Source organism: Erinaceus europaeus, chromosome 3 (assembly GCF_950295315.1).
Source record: "Erinaceus europaeus chromosome 3, mEriEur2.1, whole genome shotgun sequence".
NCBI classification, from domain to species: domain Eukaryota; kingdom Metazoa; phylum Chordata; class Mammalia; order Eulipotyphla; family Erinaceidae; genus Erinaceus; species Erinaceus europaeus.
Genome location: NC_080164.1, coordinates 59,634,564 through 59,654,150, shown reverse-complemented (window position 1 = coordinate 59,654,150; position 19,587 = coordinate 59,634,564).

Here is a 19,587-nt window from a genome sequence, read left to right as displayed (position 1 = left end):
ACATCATTAGCACCTGGTGCAAATGGTATCACTACTGAGTGCAACACAGGCTTTGAGCCAGCAAAACACAGGTCTTGAGCTAGGGCTACATCCAGAAGGCAGTGATCACCCAGGTTTTGTGCTAGAACTCTGACCAGCCTACACTTAGAAGGTCAGCCCACAATTACACTCCACTGTCAGCCCTAACTTGGACAAATTGCTTAGCCTTTCATATCACTGTTTTCCTAAGCTTTGAAATTAATATATAAAATTTTCCCCACAATGTTGTTCTCACAATAACATGTGAACTTGGCAGTAATTTAGTAAAACATAATGGTAGTTACTATAAACTTGTTGTTTAGAAAGGACCAAGAAAAACTGTAAAGAAAAACACATAACATGTAATGGAAAGTAAATATTAAAACAATACTCCAACCTACTAACTAGGTATCACTGACACTTAGGTTCCATTTCTGTTTCCTGTCTTCCATTCTTTCACCCTATATTCTGAGCAGGAGAAACGGCCAAATTCTCTCACTCCCTGCGGAACCTGTAATGTAATACAACCTGAAATGTGTTTTCAGATTATCTCTAAGCAGTTTAGTGTCAAAAGTAAAGCAAAGGGGGGGGGGGGCAGGTGGTGGTACACCTGTGTTGTGACAGCATGGATTTTGGGACATAATTAGCATATGGCTGAGGCTGATGAATGTAATTACTATCTGGCTGATGTAAGGCTAATGGATTTACATAAACCCAGTTATGTAACTGATTCTATCCTGAGTCAAACTCTCCCTCTCCCTCTCCTCTCCCTCTCTCCCTACCCCTCTCCCTCCCCCTCTCTTTCCCTCTTCCTCCCCCTCCCTCCCATCTCCCTTTCTCTCTCTCTCCTCATTCTCAGCTCCCTATTTTCCTGGGCGCTCCATGCTGGCTCAGCTTCCCAGGATCCATCATGCTGCCTCTCACTGGAGAGACTGAACATGTGGAGCTGAATTTTGGTAACAAACTGATGGACTTATGGGTTTGGCCTAGTCTTACCCCTGCTGATAATTGTCAATTTGCTATACCTAAAATACACCATTCTGTACTGCTGTATCACCATGTAATAAACCACACTGATGCAAAGACTTTTTTATTAACTAAGATACACCTGGTTAAGTGCACACATTACAATGCACAAGGATCTGGGTTCAAGACCCCAGTTCCCTCACGTGCAGTGGGAAAGCTTTACAAATGGTGAAGTAGGTTTGCAGGTGTTTCTCTGTCTCTCTCTCTCTGCTTTCCTCTAAAGTTCTTCTCTCCATACTATCAAATACAATAAATTAACATATTTTTAAAATAAATAAATAAAGCAGAGGTACTTTTAGAGAACATGAAGAAAACCTTTTTCAAACTTAAGAATTTTCAAAATGCAAGTGGGGCCAATGTTCTAATAAACTAAAGTTGTAAATACATTTGTGTGGAGCAATTTAATTTATTGGGAAACTAATTTTATTCTCTTTTTTCCTTGTTTAATGTGGAAACAAAATATTCAATATATTGTCATAATACAATAAATATAATATTTCAAACCAGAAACTACAGCAAGTTTGTAAAAATAGAATGTGATTGGCTGTATATGAAAAATAAAACTATATTCTAAATAATTTTTTTCAATATAAAATAATATCTCAAGCATTTTTGTATTTTATGTCTACAGTGTAATACACTGTTTCAGTCTGTAGGGAACATATAATTACCAGAATATCTTTTATATAATACATTCTTTTTGTCACTAATCTATGGATTAACATTATAATTCAAAGAAAATAACCTGTCTAGAAAAAAGAAGCCTGATAATTAGCTGCTTAAGAATAAATTAATTTATGTTGGTCCATCATGGAATACAATTTCTATGATTTTTGTAGGGATGGTGATACAGCTTTTAAAAGAGATGGGAACAGAAACACTTATTTAAATCAGATGCCTATCAATTTGGTTTCACATATCTGCAGTAACATATTACAGAATATTAAACAAGTAGGAGGGGGCTTTCCATCCACACAGAGACTGTCCATGCTATAAAAATCCCTTTAAAAGAGGAAATTCTAGGGATTAAGAGGTGGTTTACCAAGTAGTAAGTACATATTAGCATGCTCAAGAACCTAGATTGAAGCACAGAATCTCTAAGTGCCTTGGCCAGGGTCGGTCAGGGAGTGGAAAGGAACAGGTTGTAGAGGGGGAAACTTCACAAGCAGTGAGTCAGTGCTGCAAGTGTATTCCTCTCTCTTGCTCCCTCTCTATCTCTACCTTCTCTCCCAATCTCTCTGTCCTACCAAATAAAGAGAAAATATGGTCTTTTCCTCATGCAGGTCCACAGCTACAGCATTAACACTGATGGCGATAAAAAAGTACACACAGGGGGTCGGGCGGTAGTGTAGTGGGTTAAGTGCACGTGGCCCAAAGTGCAAGGACCAGTGTAAGGATGCTGGTTCGAGACCCTGGCTCCCCACCTGCAGGGGATGGGTGCTTCACAAGTGGTGAAGCAGGTCTGCAGGTGTCTATCATTCTCTCCCTTCTCTGTCTTCCCCTCCTCTCTTCATTTCTCTTTGTCCTATCCAACAATGACATCAACAACAACAATAATAGTAATAATCACAACAACAGTAAACAACCAGGGCAACAAAAGGGAAAAAAAAGTACATATAATTTTTAAAAAGAGAGAAAACGCCAATACAAACATCAAAACTTTTTAGTTTCTTAGGTGGACACTAGGCATTATTTCAGCAGAAAGGCACCTACAGGACTAAAACTACATGTTTCCTGTTTTGTTAGAATGATATAACCAAATCATAGGGCCAGGGAGATAGAATAATGAATATGCAAACAAATTTATGCCCGTGGCTCCAAGGCTTCATGTTCAATCTATGGCACCACCATAAACCAGAGTGCACTGGTAAAATAAAATAAAATAAAAATCCCAAAGACCGATTCAAATCATACTTTCTACATGCTGTTCAAATGTCTTGTGGAATAGGGTTTATAAACAAATGAATGATGGGAATAGGTGGTGGCACACCTTGTGGAGTGCCATGTTACAATATGCAGGGACGTGAGTTTGAGCCCCTGGTCCTCACCTGCAGGTGGGAAAGCTTTGTAAGTGGCTCTACAGGTGTCTCTCTCTCTCTCTAACTCCCACTTCCCTCTCAATTTCTGTCTGTCTTATCCAATAAAGATAATAATTTAAAAAATTAAATAAACAGATGAATGACTGGACAACAGTAAACAAATTTATAATTCATGCAGATGAAAGGTTCAGGTAGTGATATTTACATATATGGCCCTGCTAAGTAAGAAGAAATTTCTGTGTCCATATATAGTGCCAGTACTAGTAAGATATTTCAGTAAATTAATCAGAAGAAGGCGTGCAATTCTTTTTTAAGTTATAAGATTATAAATTAATAGGAGCATATATTAACACTGTTCCTGCCACCAAAGGTCATTGTCCCCACCACTACCCCTCTATAGTGAAGCTAAAAATATATATACCCTCTTCCCCCACCCAGAGAGATATCCCAAATTCAGTCAAATTCTACTTTGATTTTCCCTGTCTGTTCTTCCTTCTCAATTTCCATTTATGAGTGGGATTATTCCATACCTGTCTTTCTCTTTCTGACTTAGCTCAATTAACATGATTCCTTCTAGTTCCATTCAAGATGGGTCAGAGAAGGTCGGTTCATTATTCTTAATAGCTGAGTAGTATTCCATTGAATATATATATACCATAACTTTCCCAGTTATTCATATGTTGTTGGGCACCTGGGTTACTTCCAGGTTTTGGTTATTATGAATTGTGTTGCTATGAATATAGGTATACATATATCTTTTTAGATGAATGTGAGTGAGTTCTTAGGATATATCGCTAGGGAAGAATAACTGGGTCATATGGAAGGTCCATTTCAAGCCTTGTGAGGGGTCTCCATAGTGTTCTCTAGAGAGTTTGGACCAATTTACATTCACTCCAGCAGTGCAGGAGGGTTCCTTTGTCCCCAAAGGCTCTCCAGCATTTATTGCTACTGTTGTTTTTGATGTGAAGACATGCAGTTCTTAACAATGCCTTGCATAAGGCATAAGTGCATTACTGTTAGGAATGTATTTCTCAAAATCATAAATACCATTAATAAATATTCATAGGGAGTACCAGAGTATATCCAAATATTTCTTAAATGTCGTGATCAATATTCTTGTAGTTTCAGCATAGACTATGATGTACAACAAATCATTTACTTTTAATATGGAAATTAACTTGACCAGGAAGCCCAACCTTATAAGATTACTTGAAATTTTTTATAACAAATATATGTATTTATAAATTTGTCTTTGAAAAATCTGTTACAAAACTTTCTCCCATATTGTTTATTTACATAGAATCAAGGTATATAAGACCTATATGCTATACTTCTTTTATTTGCTATGTGTTATAATGTAACTAGACCACATATAAAGGAATAAAATAAAGTCTCAGTAGTATTATAAACTGTTTATAAAAGAAACAGAAGTTGCAAAACATCTGTATTTTACTGGCCAGTACCTGATTTGTGTGTGCATTTCTGGTAAGAGTAAATAAGGTAATATTGCTTCAATGTTTAAAATACTCTGTTACTTCTACTCTTCATTATAAAAAATATAGCAAAGAAGGGTTGGTATGGTAACTCACTGGGCAGGGTGTATGCCTTCCCATATGTGCAATCCAGATTCAAGTTCTGACACTACATGCAAAGTATTATGGCACCTATGCAATCTCTCCTTCTCTTTCTCTCTTTTCATTTCTCTCAGTCTCTATCTGAATAAAAATAAGCCCAGAGTGGAGACCCTATCTGCAAAGCAAACAAAAATAAAACCACAGTAAGAACTTAGTTAATTGATTACTTTTGTCACAAGCCCACTTTGAACTTAACCTGGGAAATCCTGAAATTTAAAAAACTTAAAAGTTTTAATATTGCAGGGTGAGCATTCATGTAGAGTAAAATTCAACTTGTCTTTCATAATAATTCTGTTGAAATGGTACATTTTGAGTTTGTTTATATTACAACATGGAGTCTTGCACATGTGTAATTCTACCATCCCAGGCCTATTTTCTCATACTCTCTAATCTAGAGTAAGATAAACAGAAGAGAGAGAAACTGCTGCACCATCCCATTGTCCATAAAACTTCCCTGGTGGGGTTTAGAATTTATATATAGAATGACTTCTGAAATAATATGATAACTAGCATAAGGTCCTGGAGCTCAAATCCAGAACCTTATGCTAGTTATCATATTACTTCAGAGGTCATTCCATATATAAATGCTAAGCAGAAAAACTTCTTTGAGGTACAGCTAAAGAAGTATATTTAGCCCAATTTTACGTGAGGATGAATGATAGTTCATCATGGGCATATGATATGTATTTTAGACATTGGTAAAATTCTTATAGATTATTAATTTTGACTTTTTATCTTTATTTATTTGAGAAACACATCCAGAAATAAAGAGTAGGGGGGAAACAGAGAAGGAAACAAACAGAGAGACACTTACAGCACTGCTTCATCACTTACAAAGCTTTCCTCCAGCAGGTGAGGACTGGTGGCTTGAACCCAGGTCCTTGAGCATTACAACATGTGCACTCAACCAGGTTGCCACAACCCAGCCCCATTGATGAAATCCTTACAGAGAAAATAAATACTTCAAATAAAAGGGTAATACCTTCATTTTAATGAATGATTTGAATATATTTTATAGTTATCTGTAGAAGTGGAGGAGGAGAAGTGGGAGGAGAAAAGTTTATTTCTAATAAAGTCCTAGGGCCAATTTCAGTACCAAAAAGAACATATATATGATTGTGCGCATTTACTAAAGATAGTAACTTCATGTGTTTATTAAATGTTTAAAGTTTGGGAATCAATATATATAGTACTATACATATTTGAAGTAACTACTTTTATATTACTTAGTTGCTAACCCATTTCAATAGTAAATACTAACTTACCTATTTTTCATCTTTAGAATTTTTACTTAGACAAAAAAGGAAATACTATTATGAAATACTTTGTGGTTAAAATCTGTCTCCTGATGAGTAAATTTCATGATCCAACGTGAGTCCCTGGGTGCTCATGACACCATTGCCTGTTTCTGTAGAATTATTGAAAATTATCAACTCCATTTATATCTGCTAGATTTCAATGATTGCATTGTTATAGACTTAAAAATGATATATTGTTGAGTCTAGTGACTCTAGTTGGACCAACACATATAGCAACAGTGAAAACTTAGAGGATTAAACTTAGAGGAGTTAACCTTCAAATATAGAAATATTTTGCAAGTATAATATGAGAAATTACTGAATTCATAAATTGTTATATAGAAAGTGTAATCTCTACCTTAAGAAACACTAAGATATCTTAATACAAAACACAATTACACAAGCCTGCATACTTACATGTAACTGTCTATATACATATTTGGTTATATATGATACAAACACAGAGAAATAAAGTATGCATGAAAAAAGTAATAGAAATTCAGAGTAATTCAGGGAATCTCCTGGGGAGTAAGCACATCATCTATAAGTAATAGGCTTGATTTGCTTCTTGAAAGATAATGAAGTTGAGTGACAGGAATGTTTTAAGCAGTGGGAACTACTAAATTAAAGTGTAGAGGTCAGAATAAACAAATGCTTTAATTGTTTTCTGCATAAATGAGAAAGAGCTGACATAAACTGAATATAGAGTAATCAAATAAGAGATTAATTTAATTATCATATCAGTTATTGTCAAACTGACAGATGAAATGCCTATAGGAAAATTCAGACAAAGCAATTTAACCACTCAGCCTATTGCTGTGAAACAATAATATGTAGAATTTTAATAAGAGAATGTAGAGCTTAACATATAGAATTAACAATTTCCATAAAATGCATCAAAATATATTCTACATCTCCTTCCTCCACATAACCCGTATATGACATGACAGAGATTGGTTTACTTGACACTCATATCCCTTACAAAATTCTTCTTAGATTGACACTGAGAACTGACAAATGATAACACAAATAAACCTATAGAAGTGTAACTCCAGTTTCATAAACACCTTTTAGAAACAAAGTTCACATAATTTCTTTTGTTAAAAAATCACTATATGAAAATCAATTTTTGGCTTTTTAAGCATTAGATGAAAATAGTTTTCAAGGTACATACATACCAGTATATTTCCTTTTTCCCTGATTTAATACTCAGTGAAATCTCTGTATTGAGCAATTTTAAACCAGGTCTTTGGCTTACTGCAAACATGTCATTTTTTTAAATAATTGAAATAGATCTTCTTCTTCTTCTAGCGTTTGCCCTTCTTCCGTAGCCAGTCAACAGCATCAGGTTGAGCCTGATGTAAAGTTTCGAGACCTCCTTTGAATCTGGAGAGGTGGCAGTCGTTGACTATGTGGGTCATAGTCTGTCTGTAGCCGCAGGGGCAGTTTGGGTCGTCTCTGGCTCTCCAGCAATGGAACATAGCGGCGCACTGGCCTGTTCGATAGCGATTGAGGAGGGCCCAATCATAACATGCTAGGTCAAAGCCGGGTTGGCGCTTGCTGGGGTCTGTGATGAGGTGTTTGTTCTTTACCTCAGCTGACTGCCAGCTCTGTTTCCAAGAGACTGGAACAGAGAAGTTCAGTGTAGGCGTAGGGGACCAGATTGGGTGACGAGACGTCAAGCGTTGAACAGGGTGGGCAAAGATATCCGCGTATATTGGCAGGTCCGGTCAAGCATAGACGTGGGAAATGAACTTAGATGATGCCGCATCCCGACGAATATCTGGCGGACGAATATCAGGCGGGGTGATGTTGCTAAGAACTGGCAGCCATGGAACCGGGGTGGAACGGATGGTTCCAGAAATTATCCTCATGGAGGAATATAATTTGGAATCGACCAAGTGGACATGGGGGCTACGGAACCATACTGGGGCACAGTACTTAATGAGACCTAATGTGTAGTGATATCATATAATATAGGTGGGCTGTTTTAGAAAAGACTCAAATTTTTTTGAAAATTTTTTTCACCAGAAAAAAATCAGGTGAAAACATAGTATAATTCCATAAGATATTCTGCTATAAGAAGATTTCCTAACTAAAGAATCAAGAAAATAATGCATTTACAAGATAATATGAAAATTACCTTGGGACTTATTTTACCATATGCATTCCAACTTGAAACGTCAAAGTGTTGGAGCTTAGGTCTTTTTGTATTCTTTCTGTTTTCTTTTTGAAGGTTCTTAGGCTTCAAGAGAATAAATACTTCTGAGTATTCTAAGTAAGCATACTTCTGAATTTAAATAATCACTATCAGAATATTAATATATCTATCAATAATCTGATGCTATGTATAGAATTTATAACTAAATACCTTCATTTTATATAACTGACAGTTTTATTCATTTTAACTGACAGTATGGAGATATGTATGTCTGTATGCACAAACAGATATTTGAAAATAAGAAATGACTGATAATTACATTTACCACCAATACCAAATTATTATTCTGTATGTCATCATAATCTTTGGTTTATGAATATATAAACATTATTTCTTTCCTAGAAATGAAAAATTAAATCATATGAGAAACACAAACATGAATTTATAGTACCCGTCCTACCACTAAACAAAGGATAATTTTACTTTATGTAGGTCTCATCCTTTTAGAGAGTGAATACAAATGAAACAAGAGGAGACAAAGGGAGCATTTTATGTTAGATTTAATATATGTATTTACATAAAAAAGCACAAGGGGTTTCACATAGCTAAAAAAGTTAAATATATATCAATATATCTCTTGCTTTGACTAAATAACTATAGGTTTGTAAGTTTTATCAGTCTTCACTTAGCATTATCTATAAGATTCCTACAAACTGAAATTAAGTTTAATGGCATGCAAACAAATGATACAATTATTTATATAATCATTAAGTCCAGAAAAAATAAGATTCTAAATTTCAATTCATGTTACTCACATGACTGTGCTAGTCATCAAGGATACTTTGGGATCTTTCATGAGAATAGTATCATAATTTTGTAATTATGATACTTATTTATTATTTTTTCCCTTTCTTTTTATCATTTAATTGGGTGGTTAGTGGTTTGTAGTACAATTGTTGACTCATGGATATGATTTCTCATCTCCCCATACTAGGTATCTGGAAAAAAAAAAACTTTCACCCCCAACATAGGTCCTTTTCATGCACAAGGACCTAAAAGACCCACCACTGCCCCCTTGACCACAGTTTCTCACCTTCATTTACTTTGGTGAAACACACCTAATCCTATCCACGTTTTACTTTGTGTTTTCCCTTTCTATCCTTGTATCCCACTTTGAAGACTGTTAATTCTATCTCAGATTATAGTAATTAAAAAATAAAAAGACTTTGGGAACGGCTTGGCATGGGGTTAAAACAAATTGTAGGTTTATTACATCACAGTACAGCAGTACATAATGGTTTTATTTAGGTATAACAAGATAGGCAATGGAGCACAGATCAGGTATAGACAATTATTATTATAACCAAGTTATTTGGGAACTTGATTTACTTTGAAAATCCATGGTTAAGATTTATTACACTATACAAGACCTTACCATAATGTGTGTCATGTAATGCTATTTATATATAGCTGTGTCTTATACAATGACAAGACCAGTTACTTCTGGTCTCCTTGGTCTAAGATTATAGGTAGTTTAATATTTCAAAAAGTTATTATTATAAATGGATTAACAATTTAAACCCCATGTTAAAAATTCATTTTACTCATTTGAAACCTTAAAGTGCTTAGATTGAAGGAATATATACACAGAACTGAAGTCTATACATTAAAAAACTGGAGACGTTCAATTTATTTTCCATTTTCATATTGACTAAATAATGATTTATAAGACTATAAGTTAATATAAGTATATATTAAAACCACTCCTGCCACCAAAGGCCTGTGTCCCTCCCCCTAACCCCCTAAGATGGAGCTGAAAATCTACCCTTACCCTACACCTCTCTAGAATTTTTTACTTTGGTGCAATACTCCAAACTCAGTCAAGTTCCACTTTGCATTTCCCTTTCTGTTATTCTTTCTCAACTTCTGTTTATGGGTGGGATCATCCCATACTCACCTTTCTCTTTTTGGCTTATCTCCCTTAAGGTAATTCCTTTTAGCTCCATCCAAGATGGATGGATTCATGAAGATGGGTTCTTTATTCTTAATAGCTGCATAGTATTCCATTGTGTATATATACTAGAATTTTCTTTGCTTAACAATCTTTTGTTAGACAGAGGAGAGTATTAAAAGCTAAGTTCACTGGAGCTTGACAACATGTGTTCAGGACTGGTGGACTCCTGGGGAGGACAGCACACAGGAAACAGAGCTGCAGCTGAGTTCACAGGAACAGAGAAAGTACAGGAAAAGAACCTGACTTCCATCAGGCTGGAGCTTAACTAAGTTATGATGCACCCACAATCCCTGATGAGTTTGTGTAAATTCATACAACGCTTTTAGGCTGATGTCAGCTGTATGCTAATTATGTTCATCATCTATATGCTAATCACATTTGTCAGCTGTGTGCTAATTACATGTGTGCCCCCAACATGGACACAAAACATAGAGTCTGTTCATGTCCCAACATCAGATTAGACAGGCCACAGAGGGATGCAATCTGCATAGTGTAGTTTGCTATAGATATTCATCAAGGCAACCAAAGAGGCAAACAAAAGTAATTGATTCTGACATCAGGAAGGATTGAAAAATAAACTATGAAGGATAAGTAAAACATTCTTTTCTCTGGGCTTGGAAAGTAGCCTAATGGTAGCCTAATGGTTAAGCAAAAAGCCTTTCATGCCTGAGGTACTGAAGGTCCCAGATTCAATCCCCAGCACCATTAGAAAACAGAGTTGAGCGGTGCTCTGTTAAGAAATACATATATAAGTAAAGAACTAAATTAAAACATTTTTTTTCTCACCCAGAAGTGGAATAGAAGGTCAGGAAATGTCTTACAAGGACTAAGTGAGGAATCACAGGCAATAATGATCATATGATACTAGATGTTTCAGTCAGAACAGGATGGGGCTTCTGGGTAACTGAGATCCAAGAAGACTAAGTGTACAACAAAGAGTGGTAGATGGGATTATTCCTGACCAAATGTAGCTTCTTTCTAGTTAAATAAATTTTTCCTAAGCTGTTGGTTAATATGAGGTGGAAATCAGGCAGGATGTTTCACTCCATCTAGGATTCAATTAATTAGATTTACCCAAGTCTATAAAGTGCTAAATTCCCAAGTGACAATCACCGCAAACTATTATATTTTAGATTACTATATAGAATTTATAAAAATACATTTATTTTTAATATTTTTATGGATGGTGATAGTAAAGAAGCAGGAAATAAGAAGAGATACCTGTAGCACTAGTCCACCACTCCTGAGAGGTGAAGCAGGTCTGCAGGTATGGAACAGGATCCCTGTGCATGGTAATGTTTGAGCCCACAAAACCAATATTTTAAAAAATATTTAAGAATTTTGTTTTTTTAAATATTTTAACTTATTTATAAGTTAAATAGAGACAAAAAGAAATTAAAATAGAAAATAGAAATAGAAAATAGAGACAAAGGAAGAGAGACATCTGAAGTACTGCTTCACTATTCATGAAGCTCCCCACCCCGCAAGTGGAGATGGGGTGCTTTAAACCAGAGTCCTTGCACATTGTAATATGTACACTCAACAAGATGCACCACCACCCTCCACCTGCCCTCCCCGTTCCTCTTTCTGTTTCCCTGTTGCCATATATTATTTTTCTTTTTTCTCTATTTTATTTGATAGGGCAGAGACAACTTGAGAGGGGAGGTGGAGATAGAAAGAGAGAGACAGAGAGACACCTGCAGATCTGCTTCACTGCTTGTGAAGTGTCTCTGCTATAGGTGGGGAGCAGGGGCTCAAACCTGAGTCCTAGTATGGGTCCTTGAACATAGTACTATGTGTGTTTAACAACGCCCCATACATTTTTAAGTGTGAGGAATTCTACAACCTTGAAGCTTATCCTGACATTATTGGTTATAATAAAGAGAGCAAAGAAACAAAACAGAGAAACAACTTGAGTCCACCATAAGAAGATTTAGACTACAGAAAAACAGTAAGATCTTGAGCACTGAAACTACACTAATCTACTGTCTACATATAGACACAAAAACAATTTTTGTACATTAATATTGTCCTGTGTGCACTTAACCCTGTGTGCCACTGCCTGGCCCTATATACATTAACTTTGTGGCAAACCACTCTACTGTATCCATTTACAATTTTTAATAGCTTTTCACTGAAAACTATATTATCATGTAATAAGCAAATAGTAATAGTTCTAATTTCTTCTTTTCTAATTTAGATTCCATTTATATACCTTTATTGTCTAATTGTTATTGCTAGTTGAGGGTCGCTCCAGGTACTCTGCCTCCCTGGCCAGAGGCTGCGGGGGAATGAGAGCTGCCCCTGGGGGTCACAGGGTGGCCCTGGTGTTGAGGGTGACATGCATAGAGAGGAAGAAGCCACACCAGACTCGTCCAGCTCTGGGAGAAGCCTCAGAGGGACAACTCCTTTATTAGGGGAATTCAAGCAAGCAGATGTACACATAGCCCAGAAAGAAGGTTGAGGTAATCATCAACCCAAACACAATGCAACAGAATGTATAGTTATATCTTGACTTACAAAGTATTTGATCACAACTGGAAAGTTACCATACAAGGCTTGGTCATTAGCTCAACAATACAATTCTTCTCTGGGGGTAAATTACAGGCACTTCAGGGCATGGGGGAAGGGAGCAATTGAGTAAGATCAGGACATCTGCAGGGATTTTCAAGTCTGTTATACACAATATACAGTAATTCATGGTCTTTGTTTTAAGGGTACAGAGTGGCATGTAGAGAAAGGTAGCCCCCATTCAGAGAAGTCATCAGTCATTAGTTCACGAGGTCAGGGGGGACCTGCATTTATCTCTCCCCAGGAAGGGGGAGAACTTGGGGTCTACACGCTCAGACTCTCATGGAAACAATGGCCTGGACTTCCTGGACAGTGGGCCCACTTTCCACAGCTAGTACTTTTAAAATTATGTTGAATCTTAGTGGTGAGAGTGGAATAACCTTACTTTGTTCCTGAACTTAGAGGAGAAGTTTAAAACTTCTCAAAATTGAATATAGTTTTGGTTGTGGGCTTGTCAAGTATGGTCTTTATTATGTTGTTGAGGTAGATTTCTTCTGTTCCTATTTTATTGAGAATTTTTTAAAATACATTTACTTCGAGGGAGAAAGAAAGAATCCAGAGCAACACTTCAGCATAGATGGTGCCAAGAGCAAACCAGAGGTTTCACACATTAAGAAATTTCAGTGTAATACTTTCATTGCCAGAAATTTCACATTATGACAACTCAGACAATACACAACCTAAGTTTCAACTTTATTTCTAATTCTGTGTGCAAAAGTATGGTTGCAGTTTGTTAAAAATTAATTTTTCAAAAGGTAAATTAATAACATACCTTATTTAACTATTAACTTCTAAAGACCACCAAAAGAAAAGACTAATATTTTGAAGACGCTGAATAAAATTGAGTTTCAAATGTCTTAATAAAGAAGCATTATTTCTAAAATATATAAATTATTTCAGGAGTAAAGCTGATTTGAAGCATAACAGTGACATAAGAAATGTGCATTTAATGGGGCTGGGCAGTAGTGCACCAGGTTAAGTGCACATAGTACTAAGTGCAAGGACCTGCGGAAAGATCCAGGTTTGAGCCCCCGGCTCCTCACCTGTAGGAGGGGGTCGCTTCACAAGCAGTGAAGTGAGTTTGCAGGTGTCTACCTTTCCCTACCCCTCTCTATCTTCCCTTCTCCTCTCAACTTCTCTCTCTTCTGTTAAAAAAAAAATCGAAAAAATAGCCACAAGGAGCAGTGGATTCGTAGTGCAGGCACTGAGTGCCAGCGATAACCCTGGAGGCAATAATAAATAAAAAAGAAAAGAAATGTGTATTTAGGATTAATTATAGAATTGATCAAAGTGGCATTTTGAAATTACCAGGTGTCATTAAATCTAAATAAAATTTAGCAATGTGAATAATTACCAAACCACAAATCCAAACTTGTAGGAGAGAACAACTATATACAATTGATAAAAGTAAGATTTCTCTGCTTTCAAAAGTGTACATGAGTGGAAGGAACAGTTCATTAGGTAGAGTGTCTCCCCTGCCATGTTCATAGCCCAGACCTGAGTCCCAGCACAGCATGGGAGTGTCACAACACAGAGGGCAGCCTTGGTGCTGTAGTGCCTCCCCCTCCTCCCTCTCAAAATGATAACTTGTTCTGGGATGTGGTAAAATCATGCATGTGTCACTACCAGGCTTGTCAAAATAATACTAATAGAGGTAGGAAACAAGACTCCTATAGGAAATACATGGTACACACTTAAATGACAACAAATCAAAGAAAGGTTGTTTATAAAAGTACTCTTTGTGGGTATAAGCCAAAAGAATAGTTTTTTAACCTGAGATTATTAGCAGTAAAGTCAATTGTACAACTTCTTAAACCTAAAGAGGTTAAAAAGAGAGTATTATCAGAACCAGAAGGGAAGCATACATAACAAATGTATGGTTGTTATTTGTTTAAAAATTAGAGACCATTTAGCAAGGAAGGTCACAACAGCAACCCCCAGTAACCCCTGAAAGGAGACTTTCACTATATGGAAGCAGATATATGGAAAACATTTACCTGAATCCCTTCTCTTAATCAGGTCCCCAACCTCCACCCAACTAACCAAATAAAACTAGAGGTGAGGGACACACAAAGTCACTGTTGAAGTTTGCACTGATGAATCTGTCCCTGAAAACAAAACAAAGCAGGGTAGAGAGGACAGAGTGGAACACAGCCATAGTAAAGAGGGTTTGAAATCCTAACTTTGTTTTTATATCTCTATCATCTTGGCTCTTCTGAAGATTTTATTACGTGTTAATAAGATTTTACATCAGTTAGACTTTGGGTACTTAGGCTAGTTATATTCAGGTAGATAATGAGCATTTAACTCTATAATAAACATGAATATGTGTTTGGTGTGTGTAAAATAGCAGTGAGTTCTGCAGGAGAGGCATTAGACATAGATTCATCAGAATGATTCCACACAAAGTTCTACTAAAACAATTATAGAAATAAAAAAGCATAATTAATATAATTCGGAACATTTTTCAACCCTTTAAAAGTCATTTGGCACTGCTATTCCCTATAAAGAAAACTAGATTAAAGAAACCAATGATTAAAATAGGAAGCTTCAGATTTATTTAATGAGTATATGCCTTACTGAAACACTAGGAATATTGACTGGCAGTATTACACTGACTTAAGAAATAAGAAGTAGGAAGTACAAAGTGGGCTAACGTGGAATATTTATAGACAGTTTAGGGATGTAAATTAAGATTCTACCAGGAAGGCTTAGAAAGGAATGGATATTTTATTAGCTAAGGTTCAGTCTATAACTGTGAGTCAAGTGAAAGTTAATAGCATCTTTGTTAAAGGTCATATATAAATTGATACTATAGTTTTAATGAATATTTTATTCATGTCACCTTTAAATTAGCTAAATCTGAAAGAATAATGATGTAATGCCAATGACTCCTTCCTGGAACATTAAAGTAGAATTTAATGTTAAGGTTTTAATACTAGTTTCAGTTCTCTCATATCTGGTTTTAAGTCATTTACTAACATTGTTTTCTTTTGAATACTTATTGTATGTTTGAATTTATTTTTAAAAATGTATGTTTGCATCAATAATACAGCAGAAAGAGCAGAAAATTCACAATAACATATAACTCACTTTAAATTTAAACTGCAGTTATTACTGTAGTAAAATTAGGGCAAATCATTTAATTTTCTTGATCTTAGTTTTCTCATCTGAAGAACATACACACATTAAAAAAAAAAAAAAAAAAAGACTAAAGCAACTCCCAGAGAAGATGTGGGAGAAAAGACTGCTTCTACACTGTTGGTGGGAGTGTAAATTTGTTCAGTCCCTGTCAAAAAAGGTGATTTCAGGAAACTCATACTAGAAATAGCTGTAATATAGTACCTAACAATTCCTCTCTTAGAGATCTATCAAAAGAACAACAACAAAAAAAAATCACACATCCAAAAAGATCTATATATACCTGTGTTCATAGCAGCACTATTTGTTAATAGGCTGAATTTGGAACAACCAAAATTTTCAACATATGAGTGGTTAAAACGTGTATGGTAAATGTGCACAATGGAATGCTACTCAGTAAGATATGATGAAACCACTTTTGCTACACCTTGGATCTAACTTGAAGGAATTATGTTAAAGGTAAAATAAGTCAGAAAACTGTAAGTACAGAATGACTGAACTTCTAAGTGGAACTGAAGAAACAGAGGCCAATATGAACAAAAGTTAAAACAAACTACAGCAAAGCCCATAAACACAAGGCATAGCACAAGACTAACAGAAGTTAAAAGAGCCTCAACATGCTTCACTTCAGACTGTGTCCAGAGACTTCACGAGTGGAATGGCAACCCTTCTTCAGCTTCATTACTCGGGTGAGACCTTTCCTTTTATAGTACACTCTAATTTCATCTCAGGTGGTTCACTTTCTAACAAAGTCCCATAACCTAGATATACACCAGTTTCTGTGAGAGCTTATGTTCACACGTATCCATAAACTACTGCAAAATATATACCTGAAAGCAGAAGTACACTAGAGTTTGCAGTGAGTACCTCTCTAACACTTCCTCTCCACTATTCCAAGCTTTGGGTCCATGATTGCTCAACAACTTGTTTGGCTTCGTATGTTAACTCTCTTTTCAGTCACCAGGTTCCAGATGTCATCAGGATGCCGGCCAGGCTTCCCTGGACTGAAGACCCCACCAATGTGTCCTGGAGCTCCACTTCCCCAGAGACCCACCCTACTAGGGAAAGAGAGAGGCATACTGGGAGTATGGACCGACCAGTCAACGCCCATGTTCAATTACAGAAGCCAGACCTTCTACTTTCTGCAACTCACAATGACCCTGGGTCCATGCTCCCAGAGGGACAGAGAATGGGAAAGCTATCAGGGGAAGGGTGGGATATGGAGAATGGGTGGTGGGAATTGTGTGGAACTGTACCCCTCCTACCCTATGGTTTTGTTAATTAATACTTTCTTAAATAAAAAAAATAAAAATAAATAAAAAAGAAGTTAAAAGCGACATAAAAATTAAGTCCATAGGGAGTTGGGTGGTAGCACAGTGGGTTAAACGCAGGTGGCACAAAGCACAAGGACCAGCGTAAGGATGCCTGTTTGAGACCCCTGCTCCCCACCTTCAGGGGAGTCGCTTCACAGGCGATGAAGCAGGTCTACAGGTGTGTTTCTTTTGCCCTCTCTGTCTTCCCCTCCTCTCTCCATTTCTCTCTGTCCTATCCAACAATGACAACATCAATAACTACAACAATAAAACAAGGGCAACAAAAGGGAATAAATAAATATTTTTTAAAAATAATAAAGTCCATAAACAAATACAGGAACACAAGCTATATACAGATTTAATGTAATATCTATAAAGATCCCAGAAAACTTCATAAAGAGAACAGATAAAAATTATGAAAGTTTATCTAGAAACAGAAAATACCCAAGATAGCCAAAGTAATCCTGAGGGAAAAGAGCAAGGATGGATACATTAAAACATAGTACAGAGCCACTATAATCAAAATGGCCTGGTAATGGAACCAAAATAGAGATCAGTGGAATAAAATCATGATCCCAGAAATCAGCATCCACAGCTGAGGTCAACTAACTTTTGACAAGGACACCAAAAACTTCAAATGGAAAAATGAAATCCTACTCTACAAATAGTGTTGGAGCATGCAGAAGAATGATGATGGACCACCAAATTTAATCATATACAAAAGTTAACTCCAGATAGGTCAAAGACTTAAAGTTAGACTAGAGACTATAAAATAGTTAGAGGAAAATGTAGACATAACTCTCTTCAATATAAGATTTTGCAACATCTTCACCAATTCAAATCCAACAGCAAAAAAAAAAAAAGCAAATACAGACCAATGGGACATCAAATAAAAAGCTTCTGCACAGCAAAGGGAATCACCACCATAACAAAGAGACGTCTCTTGAAATAGAAGAAATTCTTTATGTGTCATACATGTGACAGATAACTGATAACCAAAATACATATTAAAATCACCAAAGTCAATGATGAAAACACAACACCACTGAAAACAGGGGGAAGATACAAACAGAATCAACCCCTAAAGAAGAGATCCAGATGGCAATAGACACCTGAAAAAAAAATACCCAAAGTCACTGATAATCAGTGAAATGCAAATTAAAAAAACCAACAATATATCAATTTACACCTATTAGAGGGCTAGATGATGGTGACATGTTACAATGAAGAAGGATGCAAGGGTTCAAGCTCTCAGTCCCTACCTATAGGGAGAAATCTTTGGATTTCTCCAAAGGGAAGCAGTGTTGCAGGTGTCTCTCTGTCTCTATCCTTCTCAATCACCCCCTTCCCTGTTAATTTCTGGCTGATTCTATCCAATAAATAAATAAATAAAATTAAAAAATAAAACCCCACCAAATTACATTTGTGAGAATGTCTAACAAGGACCTGTGTTCAAGATCCTGACCCCCACCTCCAGGGGGGAAAGTTTCACAAGTGGTAAAATAGGGCTGCAGGTGTCTCTCTGTCTCTTTCCCTCTCTATCTCCCCTCCCTTCTCAGTTTCTCTGTCTCTACCAAGTAAATAAAATTTTTAAAAATAACATAAAAAAAAAACAGAAGCACCTACTGTTGGAGAGGCTGTGGAGGGAAAGGGACTCTCCTAGATTGCTGATAGGAATGTCAAAATTAGTCTGATCAATATGGAAGTCATTCTAGAAATTCACCAGAAATCGAGAAATGGACCTGCCTTATGACCCAGCAATCTCTCTTCTAGGGATTTACCCAGGGAAAACAAAACACCAAAAGACTATGCACATCAATTTTCTTAAAGGCATAGTTTGTAATGGCCCAATAAAAGCTGAATGGCTAAGGGAGTTGTGGTTCATCATATACACAATGGCGTACTATATAGTTGTTTAAAATGATGAGATGATCTCTTGTAATATAGTGGTTAAGACTTGAAGGCATCATGTCAAGGAAGACAAGCGAGAAAGAGAAAGACCAATAATGAATTATCGAAGTTATAGGTAGAAATAATAACAAAAAAACCAGTAAGAATAGGCATAAGTTGAAACTTGGAATGGGTGTGGTATATTGCACCAAAGCAAATGACTCTGAGGAAGGAGGGGGAGGAACACAATGAAGGGTATTGTGGTATTATTGTTGCCTCTATTAGACATCGATCAAGGGGAGATGAGAGGTTATGCTTATGTATTAAAGACTATAAACCACTAACCCTCCAATAAACATTAATAATAAAAAAATTCACAGGAGCACAGATGACTCATCAAGTTTTTTTCTTTTTTAAGTATACTCTTACTCTCCAACACTCTGCACCACCCACCACCACACCCACTACCACTGTCTTTTTTT